The 11703-nt window shown below is 40.0% G+C and overlaps 1 protein-coding gene across 1 annotated transcript in view; it reads right to left on the reverse strand.

Moving 5' to 3' along the window:
* Positions 1 to 11703, reverse strand: part of LOC117502739 (neurexin-3b-like) — a 460000-nt gene that overhangs the window by 364811 nt on the left and 83486 nt on the right.

Raw genomic sequence — 11703 nt, forward strand, 5'->3', positions numbered from 1 at the left:
AGGTTATTGGCATGGCAACTCCCGTCACATATCCAACATACTAATTAGGGTGTCTGCCTGAGGATCACTGGTCAAATTTCAAGACAAGCTGGTGCCTTTTGGAGGGATTCCTGCCCACATTCTGACTAAAAGGTACAATGGCAAAGTGCACACATTGGTGACTGTGCACAAGCTCTGAAACACCACTTAGCAATTCACGACAATGGAGTTTCAGTGTAAACTACAATAATAATAATAAAAAAGTTTTAGACAGCAATTTCTTAAGATACTACTAATAAAAAAAAGAACAGCATCCAGTGTTCAAGCTTTCCTGCAGTGTCAGCAGTGTCACTAATGACCTATAATAACAGGGCCGGATCCAGAGTGAAAATCTGACAGATGCATTTTTGTCCAATGATAAAATAAAAATCGTATGCGTCTTGTTATTCAATAATCTTCATTCTTTTATTCGTGTGCAACATACACTGTCACACGTCTTTTACTATATTTATTATACTTCATGTACCATAGTGAACACTTCTTATTTGTATAAATATACTGTCCTAAAAAAACAACACTATAACAAAAATTGACTGTAAACAGGATCAAATTTATTGCCAAAATCTTTCAATTATACCTGAATCTATATATGATTTTTTTTTCAATTGATAAATTCAATAAAAATATGACTGCATATATTCTTAATAATAATATATTGAGATACAGATAGTTCACAGAAGACTTTTTCCATTGTTACCAAACAAAATTAGAAACAGTCCAGCAGGTAACAATATTCATCATGTCCATGACTAAATATACTAAATATACTAAAACAAATACATCACAATTGTACCCATATCACAATTGTGATATGGGTACAATTGTGATGTATTTGTGATGTATTTGTTTTAGTATATTTAGATTTTGTAGTGATTTGGCACTTTATAAGCCGATTAAATTGAAATTGAATTGAAATTGAACATTTTATTGAGTCTTAAAGTAAATAAATATGAAATTGGTCACTGGATCCTTAAACTTTGGACATAATACACTCTACATGGTGGATCCTTGATCTCTGGACATAAATAGGAATAAACAAAATCTGTAGTTTTTGTCAAAAGCATTTCCTTTCAGACATTATTGGCATAAACGTCTTTCCATATATCTGAGCTGAGCGCTTACAGCTGCTGTGCTTCACTGTTTCATTTTGAGAGGAAAAAAACATTTTAGTCGATTGTAGTTTCTTGTCTGCATTACGTTTGTAAGAGGTGTCATTTTATTTAAAGCGGCAATTCGTTTTGAAGTTATTAATTCCGACCGGACTCTGTCTCGGCAGAGAGCCGCGCAGTGTTTTGAGCTGTGTGAATAGAACGGAGGATGATTCTCATTTCTTGACTGCAATAAGAGTCCCAGTTATTGAGTTTAATACACACAAAAGTGACTCATAATATTTTAATGGCTTTGAGAGGGGTTAAGAAGCGGACTTACCACTTCTGAAGAGCAGCGAATCAAAGAGCCACAAACCATTGAATCAAAGCATTGCTTCAATGGTTCACGGCTTCAAAGTGGAGTCGCGCTGCAGAAACAGCTGATTACAGAACCGCTGCAGACCAAACCCTGAATATCCGACTTTATTTGTACGTCCGTATGACTCTGAAACTCTGAAAAATCCATATAATTTACGGACTATAGGTTGACATGCAAACCAAAGCTGTGTTCACCACGGGGACATGTTCGGCACTATTCGGGATTATTCAAGATTTTTTATTTTTTTTTTTTACCGATGACAGATGATGCGTAAAAAAATTTGACCGATGCAACTGCATCGGTCCAAACCGGTCTGGATCCGGGCCTGTTAAATCAAATCAAATCAATTTCATTTATATAGCGCCAAATCACAACAAACAGTTGCCCCAAGGCACTTCATATTGCAAGGCAAAGCCATACAATAATTACAGAAAAACCCCTACTGTCAAAACGACCCCCTGTGAGCAAGCACTTGGCGACAGTGGAGAGGAAAAACTCCCTTTTAACAGGAAGAAACCTCCAGCAGAACCAGGTTCAGGGAGGGCAGTCTTCTGCTGGGACTGGTTGGGGCTGAGGGAGAGAACCAGGAAAAAGACATGCTGTGGAAGAGAGCAGAGATCAATCATCAATGATTAAATGCAGAGTGGTGCATACAGAGCAAAAAGAGAAAGAAACACTCAGTGCATCATGGGAACCCCCCAGCAGTCTAAGTCTATATCAGCATAACTAAGGGATGTTCAGGGTCACCTGATCCAGCCCTAACTATAAGCTTTAGCAAAAAGGAAAGTTTTAAGCCTGATCTTAAAAGTAGAGAGGGTGTCTGTCTCCCTGATCCGAATTGGGAGCTGGTTCCACAGGAGAGGAGCCTGAAAGCTGAAGGCTCTGCCTCCCATTCTACTCTTACAAACCCTAGGAACTACAAGTAAGCCTGCAGTCTGAGAGCGAAGTGCTCTATTGGGGTGATATGGTACTATGAGGTCCCTAAGATAAGATGGGACCTGATTATTCAAAACCTTATAAGTAAGAAGAAGAATTTTAAATTCTATTCTAGAATTAACAGGAAGCCAATGAAGAGAGGCCAATATGGGTGAGATATGCTCTCTCCTTCTAGTCCCTGTCAGTACTCTAGCTGCAGCATTTTGAATTAACTGAAGGCTTTTCGGGGAACTTTTAGGACAACCTGATAATAATGAATTACAATAGTCCTGTTAATAAGTCATACAAATAGGTACTAGGTAGTAAGATAGGATATTCCAACTTTGGGGCCATGACCCCACATGTGCTCATAAGATGGACAAATGTGAGAACAATCCAAATGCAAAATTCACTTCTTATGAAGTTTATGGTTATATATACTGAAGTAAGGTTCTGTCAAATTAAATAAGAAATCAAATAACAAAAAATAGGAGGGTACATACTTCCACTCATCCTTTTTCTTCTCATTATTAATTCATCAGGTAATTAGACTGTAAGGGTTACCAATTCATGCCAGTGTTTGATGATCCATATTTGTAATAAATGTAAAGATACCATTACAAATCTGACATAGACCTGTAAAGACACTCGATAGAATGTTGCTACTGTGAATAATAGAGGGAGCAAATTGATATAATGTAATATTTGTGCACCTCAATACCCTCTGTAAGTGTATACGGATCCATAGAAAACAGTGGAAATGTATTGCCTGTTGAGACATGTTCTGCACAGATCTGTGGCTTTCATATCGATCATACAGCAGGGTCATTTTCCCTTATTTTCGCCATAGTCATCAATATTCCATTTGTGTGCTGCCAGATCTGGGCACTGGGGGCTGGAGTTCGATTTCAAAATCCACTGGAAGCAATTAGCCCCTTCATTACCATCTCTCAGCCACTTCCACTTCCCTCACTGTACTCAGCCACGCTGCCAGGCGCTCACCCACCAGTATGACCCTGCAGATCCCAGTCACCATTCTGTGGTTATCCACAACCTGCAGCCTCCTTAAGATCACCACAGGATGCCCAACTGTCTGCAGTGACTGTGGGAGGCAAAAGCCCTTTCTCAGTGCATGGCAGTAAATCAGAAGGTTTTAATGGTGGGATTACAGACATTGTGATTATCAAGACAAAATAATGAGTGGGAACCTTACAGCTGGATGACTCACTGCACCACAATACTTCCTGCGTTGCTCGGAGTAGTGGCACTCACAGGAAGAGTTTCCCATGATGAAGTGTGCTCAATCTATGCTGACACCCAAAAAGCGCCTGCACTAATTTTGCATATAAAGTGGAGCAGAGAGAGATTGGAGACCATTGCTCTTACTGATCAGTGCTCTGCCCCTTCAGAGAGTTGCCCAGTTGGGAACTTACAAACACTTGATTTCTGCTGCCAGGAATCAGCAAACCAAGATCTCTGCTCTGACCTGCCACTTAAGTCTCTTGACACAATTCTTGTCCGTTCTTGCACATAGTGGACACCACATGATGGTGGCTCCATGTTGTTGTTTTGGGCTAAGCTCAACTGGAGAGAAGCCCGGCTGCCTGGCACTTCTCAAACCCGACTCCAGGAAGGAGCCTCGGTCTACCTAATCTGGACATAGTATCAGTACCACACTGACACTTCTGTCATTACTCTCTGTCCTCTAGTCTATGACCTATTTGCCTTGGGAGATCCCACCACAGACTGATTTCTCCAACAACCTGCTCCTGCAACAACAGGGATGTACAAATACGTCTACCATGGTAAGAGTACAATTCAGTCTGGGACTGACTTACTACCTTGACTGAAGTAGTTGAAGTGGCTTTCACACAAAAAAGGTGGAAATAAAAGCATAATAGTGACAGTAGGACAGTGCCAGTGGCAGCATTAAGGTGGATTTAAATTGTTGTGATGAACAAGAAGCACAGGTGAGTGGCGAAACTCCCAATTTACCAGTCCATTCAGAATTCAACATTCACCTGCGATCATGATTTGTGGGTAGTAAGCGAAAAAATGAGTTCATAGTGGCCAAAACACCTTTCCTTCACAGGGTGGAAGGAAGAGTGAGAAACTTTGATATACTACAACAGGAGCTCATACTGAAACTGCTTTGCTTTTAAAAGAGGAGTTTAGGTGATGCAAGCACCAATTTATGAGGCCTCCTGCACACTTACATTTGGTTATTAAAATATTATACAAAATATTTAGCTATTAAATAATATTTTCTATAGCTATATACTGTAGTTTTGTGGACATTTTGGTGGTTTTCAAACAGCTTTTGACTTGGAATGCATCAGCTGTATTTTGCAGCGCTGATGATGATCATAAAAATCACATATTCATAAAATATACTCAAAATATTCTTACCTACAAAAAGGGGGCCTGACATTCACGTTTGCATTCTTAAAAAAGCCATGCTTCCCCCTCCTCTTTCACACAGTGTGCCATCCACTAATTCTTATGCCCCCTTTTTGAAAATGAAAAAAAAGTGCACAATTTGCAAAGTAACAGTGCAATCAGTGCAGACAAACATGCACAACATGATAGTCCAGTTCTCAACATGAAGCTAATGCTAACCAAGCAGCTGTGGAGCTTGAAGCTCGGTGATAAGCCATCACATGTCAAATGAATTTGGAGCATCAGGGCTGATGTCCCCCTTCAAAGGCAGGCAGCGCCGTCAGACTGACTTATGTTAGAGGCAGGTTTGGCAGGATAGAAAATATACCACGGTGATGTTTAAGTTGTCAGTCAACACCAATGTACTGTGTGAAAATTACACGACAAAGGTGCATAAGCAAAAGGTTTACGTTCCCGTCAAAGGCAATACACAAACTGTCCTGAGTGTGTGCTCCGCATGACACTTCCAAGACACTGAAGTGACTTGTCACCATGACGCTTTTGAAGCGATGGCGAACGAGACAAAGGAAGGAGGGTGACAAAGAGAAAGACAAAGGGGGAGACAAACGTAAACAGAAGTGACACAGAGGAAGCAAGAGCATGGAAAAAAGTAAAAAGACATGAGCTTGAGAGGGAGATACACAACAGGAGAACGAGTGGCAGATGGAGGGAAAGAGGAAGTGAAAGAGGTACTTCCAAATGACTCTCAAGAGAAACGAAGTGACAGTTTGTGTCAAGAGCAGCAGTGAAGAGTGCTCTCTACGGCTTGTGATTCAGGCATTGACAAACCTTATTACTGCACCTGATAACAAAACACACCCACCCAACCCAGACATCTTTTCTTTTTCCTTCAGAAAGCTCACGTCGAGTGCTGCAATCCAAGTCTGTCAGCGAGTGAGTCATTGAGGTAGACACGCCACAGCCGTACAGAGAGGGCAGGCGTGGTGGCCAGTGCTGACGCCACACCACATCTCATTTTGTGCACATTGTGGATTTGCATGCATCAAACTTGGCGTGCAGATCCATAGGTTATCAGACGTACAATGACCAAGAAAAAGTCATACAGAGAACTTCCCGCTCGGTTGTCTCAGTAACAATGCAACATAAATTTTGTTTTTTCTTCTGTGTCATTTTCATGCAAAGTTGGTGTGTGGCACATCCGAAAGTATGTTTTGTTGTTCAACATAAAACTCTAACAGGAACCTTCCAGATGATGGCGCTGTGTGCGACTCACCCAATGAGGCACCCATGAAGATTCAAGTCACAACCTGGTGAGGTCAATTTAGCAATCTTCTCATGCTTTTTGTTTCTTCTGTTTCCTCGGGGTTCCCACAGCAGCTCTGGCATGGATTCGTGTGTTAATTTGACGCAGGATTTGCTCAGACTCCAGATGGACACAGAGAATGGGCATGGAGGATCGTGAACCCCCGACTTTCCCGTTGCCCTGATTGGCTACAAACTGCCCTAAATGCCTGTTTGTCTCCAGTGTTAGGTTTTGCAGAATTTTATAACACTGCATCATGCGGCGTATTTGATTCTTTTTATTTCTGCTCAACACACAGTTTGGGTCCACTGCTACATTGAGCTACTGCATAGAATCTGGTTCCAAATGGTGAACATGGCAGGACCCACTCTCCCAGGGTTCTGACAATGGTCCATCTTATTTACCTTCACCATGTTGCGCTGTGTCACTTACAACTCCGTCTTAGCTGGGGATGATGGCGCTTCCACAGAGTGAATGATGAGGTGTGGTGTGATAAAGGGAGGGATGGTGTTAATGGTGGGAGTGAATGATGAAGGGGGCCTGAGGAATGGGGGCGGGTGCCTGAGGTCCAATCCCATCAACTGAGGCAATTGTGTGGAGCAAACACTGGAGCGAGAAGGTGGGCGCTGAGGCTGAGTTTGCAGAGGAAGAGACACGGAGACTATCATCAACTACAGGGCAATTACCAGCAGATGTGATATCTGACAACACACACACACAGCCACAGATCTCAGACTCATGTTTGCACACTCTCTTTTGATCATTGAGGTGCTACAGAAAGAAATGCAGAAACAAGTGATTTTACCTCCGCCAACGAAGGTGGAAGAGGTTATGTTTCCCCCGTTTGTTTGTTTGTCTGTTTCTGAACAGCCTGGAGGCCACAATTTTTCTTATACTGTTATGAAGTTTTTACTGAAGATTCATATTCTGAAAAACTGCTTAAATTTTCAGGGTCATAGGTCAAAGCCAGGAATAATCTTGGAAAATTGGAAAAATCCCTATCTTTAACATTTAATTCATTTTCAAAAACTCATAACTGTCAAAAAAAAAAAAAAAAAAAAATCAAATTCCTTTAATATTTGGGATCATCATGTAGGATGGTAGCCTTTATTGGCTGACAAAGTTTGATCCAGATCTAATTCAGATTACAGATTTTGTGGCCATTTAAATTTAATATTGAAAACCCCATTTAATTAAATGTATATTTTACATTATATTTTAATCAAACCCACCCCAATCATTCTCATATTTGAAAGTGAGGTGCAGACTGACACTCACTATCACCTGACAAGGTTTGATCCACATCTGATCCAGATTATGGATTTTGTGGACATTTAACCCCTTAATGCCAATTTTCGCATATATGCTACAATATTTGACTCAAATATGCAACATACCAAATTGACCAGTATGCCTGTTGTCGCATATTTGCAACATACCAGTATTATTATTATAACATTATAACATAAATTATTACCAAAATACCAAAATTACTATTTATTTTTTGTGCAAAAGTGAAATTAATAATCTCAACATTATTTACCATCTACTTAAAGGTAAAAACATACACAAAACATTTTTTTATATACAGCTATATAAATTCAGGCGTTAAGGGGTTAAATTTAATATTGAAAACCCTATTTATTGTATATTTTACATTATATTTTAATCAAACCCACCCCAATCAGTCTCATATTTGAAAGTGAGGTGCAGACTGGCACTCACTATCACCTGACAAAATTTGATCCAGATCTGATCCAGATGATGGATTTTGTGGACATTTAAATTTAATATTGAAAAGCCCATTTGGTGCACATTTTGCATTATATCTCAGTCAAAAGTGCCTCAATCACTCGCATTTTTCTGTATTACCTACACCACCAAAATTGGATGGAGGTTCCAGTTTGATGCCTTTTTGTCTGTCTTCTAGTTATCAGTCAGAAACCAAGTGTCAAAAAGCAATAACAAATTGTACATAGCAGAGATAGCCAATAATCTGTGAAAAGTATCAGTAAAAGAATACAGATACCGAAAAAGTAAAAAAATAAATAAATAAATAAAATAACAACACCACAAAAAACTTTGATTCGAGTGCATGAACTAAATACATACTGGTGACAACTGATCACATCTAATTTAGCTATGAAAATCCACTTGTAACAGGACTTTTGAAAATTTTTTCCAAGGTAAAATGCTTGTGGAATTGGAAACTATTATTGGTTCTAGTTTTTTTTTTTTTTTTTTTTTTTTACTGAAAAATTTTTACATTTCCACCACACCAGTACAATATGTTTTTGACTGCAGTTTCCATTAACTTCAAGTTGGTGAGAAAAATCATTTCTGATTTGAGATACAAAATATGTACGTGGAAGAATACGTACATCCATGAAACTACAACCCTTTTTATTTGCTCTTCTAATTTACATGAAATTAGCATCTGATTTACCAAGGCAGCAGATAATTATATAATCAGTGACTGGGCCTGCCATTAGTGTGCACTCTGCTGCTCGGAGACCCTAAAGGTGGAGCTCAAGGGTGGGGATTGTGTGCAAGCAACAAGTTGCCAAACAGAATGTGACAGAGCCCAGGATAGCACCTTTAAAATTAACAACAACAAAAACCCGTGCTCGTTCAGGCAGCCAACTCAAGTCACTGTGCTAATTTCCTATGCCATAGCAGACCCACACATATACATGTACAGGCAGCATGTGGAGTTTGGTAGATAAGGTGAAGTTTGTTGAACAGAAAATGTGAACTGATCTCGACTTTGTAGATGATCATGTGATCTTTGTGGAATCCATGATTGCCATGATTGTAGCACTTTGAGAAGCTAAAGTTTGAGTGTCAGATTTCGTGTTTGTCCTGAATGAAGACTAACATCCAAGCTTTCAGTGACTTCCTGGAATCAGAAGTGTATCCACCTCAGCTAAAAATGTTGAACTTGAACATCACCATCAAAACAAAGGATGTCTGCAAGTTAGATACTTTCACCACATACAGATACAGCTCTTATGCCCATGACCAGGAAGTCAATGAAAGCCTGGATCTTCATCTTGATCCAACATGATCGTAACCAGCAACAGTCTAGGGCAGGGGTGGGAAAACCTGAGACACTGCAGGTTTTCTTGCTACCTATGACCGCCGCAGGTGATTTCATTGGTAATCGTGTGTTTATGTTCAGGGGAGAAGCTTATCAGCAACCCACCTGCTCAGGTGATTGGTTACAAGGAAAACCTGCAGTGTCTCAGTCCTCATTGGCCACCCCTGGTCTAGGGCATCCACTGATTTTGCAAAGATCACAATAAATCAGGAAATCACAGCAAAATTCAGTTCAAATTTTTATCTACCCACAAAGTCAAGGTCAGTGAACCTTTCATCGTTGACCATGTTGCTAATCTCCACAATTCTTCCTCACACCCAGTTTATGCACATACTGAACACAGTAGAGGCCAGAACACATCCTTGATGAACGCCAGAATTTACTGGGAAGAAGTCAGAGACTCCCCACAGTGATCCCCACATCCCGGCTAGCTTTGACGTGTAGCAGCTTGAATTTTCAGGATGTCCCAGAGAGTAGCCCCCATCTACTCAATGTAATGCTTTGCAAATATCACCATAGGCTGCAAAGATGCACTGGATACTTGGATGTTGCTGATTGTGGCCTTCTTGGATGTGAAACCAGAGTTTTCCGGTCACTGAATCCACCAAACCATTTAACCAACAATCCGTTACAGCTCCAGTATTAATGGTTTGATGGAGTCTTCAGTTCAGATCTTCATCTATTTGAGTGCATTTTAACTTTCAAAAAGCATCAAATATATATCAGGGTGCTGCACACTGCGGGCACAGCATTCATGAATTTCTGAGTGGTTTTCCTTTTAAATGCCAGAAACCGTGGATTACAATATTATGGAGTCATCCTCAGCAGTCTGTATTATTTCATCAACAACAAAACCACCTTCTGCATGCAAACAATTGCATCACCCCAACAGCTGCCATTCTGAGCCGAAATGAGAAGTGACGGGAGAGAGCAGTGGAAGGTTTTACATTCTCCACCATTCTTGATGGACTCGCATCACTCTGGATCTGCGTGGGTTTGAGGCTAATTTGTTTTGTCTGTTTGCTTGATAACATCAAATGTGCCCCTCTGCTTACCAACCAAATTATTTAATTGGTTTAAGCTGCAGAGAATGTGCAGCCTGTTGTAGAAGCACGTTTGTCTTTTGTGTAACTGTTCATGAGTGTGTGTGTGTGGGTGTGTGTGTGTGTGTGTGTGTGTGTGTGTGTGTGTGTGTGTGTGTGTGTGTGTGTGTGTGTGTGTGTGTGTGTGTACATCAGTGTTTGTCTGTGACCAGGCAACAGGGCTGTGAGCAGGCGGGGCCATCCCTGCAGCATGTCAATCATCCAGAGTAGTGCTGCCTCACTGGCTACTGTCTCTCATCTCGCCACTCCGGCCTGATGATTCACATGCTGTCTGTGGGCGGAGTCACGGAGCACGTAGCATTCTTAAAATTACCTTTCTGTTTGTCTGACATCATGGCTTTTTTGAATATTACAATTACTCTAATGAGAAGCCCATTTTTACTTTGTGATGTTAAAGCATCTTTTCAAAAAGTGTTGGTCTTTTTGTTAGTGGAACTACCGTATTTTCTGGAATATAAGTCTCAGAATTTTGCCGCTTTGGGAGGTTCCGTGACTTATACTCCAGTGTCCACGATTAAACAAAAACAAAACAAAAAAAAAAATTAATTTATTTATTAATTTATAGAGGGCCTTTCCTAGGAATCAATGCACTGAACAAAAGAAACTCCAACAATTAATAGTCCATAACATTAATGCACAAAAATCCCAAATTAAAACAGCTGATTAAAAAAAAAAAAAAAATCAAACTAAAATGTTTACTGTCGTGTTTCCAATGCTGGGAATGAACAATCTGTGTTCATCTGCATCAAATAATTTCCAATATGTTATCCATCACCCGTTTCTTTGTCCAACTTGCTTATTTTTGGAATTTAAAAGTCTTTATGGCATACACCACAAGCTGAGAGCTCCCTGGATAAATCCACTGTTCTCCATCTGTGTCCATCTGATGTCGTCTGCTGTCCCAACTGCATCAAATAACATCCAATCTTTTGTCCAGTGAAACTTTATTTGTCCGTGTTACTTAATTTTGGAATTGTTAAGTAACAGCACATGCTATGATGTGCACATGCATTATTAAACCTGCCCCTGTGTAAAGAATGTGAGTTCCACATACAGAAAAAAAAAGGTGTGACATACTCTGGAGAATATGGCACTCAAAGTGAGCAAATCATCATGAAACGCGATGAAGTTACGAATTCCACAGAACAGAAAAAAAAGTTTGTTGCAGATCAGGATCTGGATGTGGATTCTGGATTATATGGGCATTTTCACGGGAAAGGTTGCAAATTGTACTTTCCTGAACAATGACCATGGGAGCAGATAAAAGGCATTTTTGCAAGTTATATTTGCACCATAATATCTGAGTATCATCAAAACACACTAAGGAGCCATGTACCAATATTTGTACTATAGTTTCCATTAAAATCCATCCTTTC

Source organism: Thalassophryne amazonica, chromosome 21, assembly GCF_902500255.1.
Source record: "Thalassophryne amazonica chromosome 21, fThaAma1.1, whole genome shotgun sequence".
In the NCBI taxonomy this organism is placed as follows: Eukaryota; Metazoa; Chordata; class Actinopteri; order Batrachoidiformes; family Batrachoididae; genus Thalassophryne; species Thalassophryne amazonica.